Genomic DNA, 4,625 nt, shown 5'->3' with positions numbered 1-4,625 from the left:
TTAGATCTGATAAATACTATCACATTTGTTCCCTATACACTACAACTATAGATATTTTTATTTTAAACATGCCCAGAAGAGAAAGGTGGTAAACAATAAATTACTTTAGATAAGGCTAAAAAATAAGCTTTTTTAGCATAACCACTTTCAGCCCCACATAATTAAATTTACTCTCTCCTCCCCTTTAGGGCTTTAGACCTCCTTATTTCTATAGACAAGCTCAAAAGGCCAAACATAATTGGAGCTGTGCAAGAGCTTGGATGAGTAATTGAGGGACTCTCTTGGGCTTCAACACTTAGTTGCCTAAGTCTAGTTTGATGGCATGAGTCTGGACAGTTCAGAGAGCAACTCAAATCAGGAGAGAACTGTGCTGGCAGAATATTAGATACCTGGAGACGCCTGTTTAAGGACTAATATACCTCATTTCTTTTGCAGCTTTTACAAGCTACTTTGGGAGGAAATAAATTTGAGCAGCTTTTGATGGGGAGAGACCTAGATATAAATGTATTCTGAAGTATGATCACTTTTTTACATATGTTCAGTCTTGTAATCATCACTGAAAAAAATGTGCTCAGTTGTAGAATGGATTTCTGGTTTTAAATAAAAGTCAGTTAATTGACTTTGAACAGATAAGAGATGCAGCTAATCTTTTGGATACACCTAATGAGCTTATTTGGCTTTTTGAAGTCAATTTGATGTCTCAACAGGCATCCTTAGTGATATTTTTAGTTGCAGTAAATAATTTCATAAAATAATGAGGTTTGCAACCTCATTAGGTTTCCCCCAAGAGGGAAATCTTTAGTCAAATTAAAATTCCAAGACTAGAATACATTTCCTAGCAGCTTCAAATTGGTATTTTTTTCAAGAAAAATATAGTCTTACATCTCTATTCCTGCACATAACGGGAACCAACAACAATAAGATTCCAATGGAGATACTCTTTCTGCTGTTACTTTACCATTAGTGCATTTTATTCTGCACTGATATTGCTAAAACATGGCCTTGGGTTTAAATTGATTAATTTCATTAAGTCCTTAAAGGGAGCTATTTTTCTGCATAAGATCTTGACTTTAGACATGTAACTTTAAACAGCGGTTTTACTCTAGAAGCAAAGCACTAGTCTGGTTTCATGTTAATAGTGAGGGTTTCTGGGAGTTCAGCCTAAAATAAACCATAAAACTGTAGAGCAATATTCAACAACCACTGATTTATTTAAATTATTACTAATTTTGACTATTAAGAGCTCAAAAAATGGTTTATTTAAGGTCTTTCAGTGCTTACATATCTGAATGGCCCCAAGACCCCATCTACCTCTTTAGCTACCAACAGAACTTTAAAGCCCTTACTCAGCACACATCACTGACTTATTTAATAACACAAAATGCTATATTGTTTGCTAGTATCTTTAACTATATTTCTTCAGAACTAAAACTAAGAAGTGCAAATGGCTCCCCCTTTTACATTCTGTGTCACCTAGTTTTACCAATGTTAAATTTATTTCGTTTATATTCCTATGTTCTTTATAACAAATGTCTATCAAGACAATTCGTAACGCAGTTAGAACCATCATGATGTCTGTATTCAATTCTGTATTTAAAAATCAGTCATTAACTGATCAAAACAAAATAAGGAAGTATGATCTGTTCTTTTTATGCTCAGAGGTGGATTCCTTCCTCTCTGTCATCTTTATTCCAAGATCCAAAGGCAGAATTCAAAATCCACTAAAGCTGATAGAAGTCTTTCTATTGATTTTCACTGGGCTTTGGTCAAGCTCCAGATGACCTAGATAATTATGTCAATGAACAAGCTGAAACTCATTGAATCTGCTTGTTTTACAGAAGCGATGAAGCAGGTCAAAACTCTCATTTAATCTCACAATACTGGATAGACCACTGATGAAACAGCACACTAATAAAGGCACATTTTAAAGAGGCAGACCAGAAACAACCTGCTGTATGTGTGTCATTTAATGACCTTAGTTCTCTGATCTTAATTTCTCTTGATACAGCCTGCTACAAACTGAACATTTCAGAATTAACTTCAGGATGCTATTTCTGTTCCCTATCTTTGTTTTCAATTATTTTTGGCGTTGGCAAAACAGATGCATGCACACAATGTTGTAGACTGCAGTGCAAAGACCTGCAAGCCTGAAGGGAGTTTACCCCATGAGTAAGACTATGTGGTCCTCTCAGACCACCTAGAGAAATCCTTGCCTCCAACTGCTTCTCTCTGCCCAACAGCCCAATGTCTTTGCGTTGCACTTTCCTCCCACACACATGCTTCTAGGTCTGAAGTCGGCAGGAATTGAACTGCCTCAGGTTTTTTCTTACTACCCCAACATACACATCTGTCTTAAAAGTGAATAGTCAGTTGAATTTTTACATAGGTTATGTAAAACAAAGTGCTTTTTAAAAGACATCACCAATGTTCGCTACGCCGGTGGCCACGTCGTTTTAATGAATCTATTCCCAGGGTTAGTCTAAGCCTCCCTAGGCAGAGACATAAAACTGCAGGATAAGCACAGCGAACAGCCAGTGTGTGAGTGAAACAAAGCTGAACATGAAGTAGGCATTGCATGGTGTGCACACCAGTTCTGAAACACAAAATAACAAAGGATGAAAAGTCAAATTATTACATTTGTACACCATTTCTAAAGAAACTGTAATTCTCTCACATTCATAAACTTAGACGAGACTTAAGATGAGAGCTCCCCTATGATAAACCATCACAGCTTTGTTGTCTCCAGAGCAGTGGCCATTTACATCAGCTCTTAGTCCAGAAATGTAACCCAAAACTCCAGATGGTAAATTCCGCTGAGGGTCAATACAGAAGCCTCATGTGGTTCTGGTTGATGTTCAACTCTAGGAAGGTTATCGTCAACATTTGCAACTAGTTGGTATGTTTGGATTATGAAGTCTATTCATAATCCCAGCATGATCTGCAATCTACACTATCTGTCATGAGAACAAATAAAAAGTATTAAGGACTCCAGTCCCTCCTCGCAGCGCACATACACAAAAATTCTTCTACTGCAACTGTCACATCTGTCAACACAAAAGGAGATACTAATTATTTCAGTATCAATTACTAAATATGTTTCTGCAAGTGGAGAAATTATATATATCCATAAAGAAATTTACATCAATTAAAAAACCTTTTGCTACCTCTTTTTCTTTAGCATATAATTGCACATACAACCTGAATCAGGTATAATGTTTCAGTGCACCGACATATCCACCACCACCAGGACAAGAAATATTTCCTTTTTTTCCTCTCTTCTCCCTATCCAAACATCACTTTTCTGTCTTCAAAATTGCTGATAGAGGTTTCTTTAGTGAATGTTTAGTACAATCAGCAAGCAGTTAAGGATGAATTTTGGTCAGAACACAATGTGTTTGTGGTGCAAGAAGACAGGGCAAACAGGGAAAACACGTTTACTGCAATTTCCAGCTCTGTGGCACTGACACAATGGAATCATAGAATCATAGAATCATTAAGGTTGGAAAAGACCTCTAAGATCATCGAGTCCAACCATCAACTCAGCACCACCATGCCCACTAAACCATGTCCCTAAGCGCCTCATCTACACGTCTTTTAAATACTTCCAGGGTTGGTGACTCCACCACTTCCCTGGGCAGCCTGTTACAAGGCCTGACCACTCTTTCAGTAAAGAAATTTCTCCTAATGTCCATTCTAAACCTCCCTTGGCGCAACTTGAGGCCACTTCCTCTCATCCTATCGCTAGTTACTTGGGAGAAGAGACCAACACCCACCTCGCTACAACCTCCTTTCAGGTGGTTGTAGAGTGTGATGAGGTCTCCCTCAGCCTCCTCTTCTCCAGGCTAAACAACCCCAGAGTATTCCACCACAGAAAAAGAGCAACTCTATCCTTAAGGGACTGAAATGCACAAGATGATAGGTAATGGCAGGAGAATTAGTGACAGCATGGAATGTTGTGAACTCTGAATTGCTTCATAAGAAGATGCCTGAATCTCAAAAAATAATGCAGCATGACGAGTGCAGTTTGTCAGATGACAACATAAGTTTTGTAAAAACCAAGAATCCAGAAATTCAAGAAATGTCATACCTAGTACATTCGACATGGAATATAGATGCTACTGAAGGAAAAGTTGATAGTTATGAAGGACTTCCAAGGAATGAGAAAAGCGAAGTGGGATCAGAATAAAGGATGATAGGTCTGATCAGGACTAACTTAATGGCAAAAAAAATTCTGATGAAAATTTCTTTGTGAGAAAAAGTATAAGGACATTTTATTTTTAAAAAAGACTGCATATGGTCTAAGGTAGAAATCTTAGGACTGTCTTGTGTGATGAAAACCTTGTTGAATTAAAATATGTCTCTGAATAAAAAGAGGGGATATTAACCTTTTCTATTCAAATTAGGCATGGCTTTGAAGTAGAATTTAAATTTAGTAGTAGCCTGGAAGCTTTGATTTACATCAAATAATTGGATATGTACTTCCAACATGCAAAGCAGGCAGCAGCTGAAAATCTGAAGCAAAACAAGATTTTCAAAACCACCACTGAATTATTGGTAACAAAGGCCAGGAGTATTGGGAACAAAACCAAGAGTGAGAAAAGTATTAAAGATCGAATGATTCATAC

Source organism: Calonectris borealis, chromosome 4, assembly GCF_964195595.1.
Source record: "Calonectris borealis chromosome 4, bCalBor7.hap1.2, whole genome shotgun sequence".
NCBI classification, from domain to species: Eukaryota; Metazoa; Chordata; class Aves; order Procellariiformes; family Procellariidae; genus Calonectris; species Calonectris borealis.
This window is presented reverse-complemented; position numbering follows the sequence as displayed.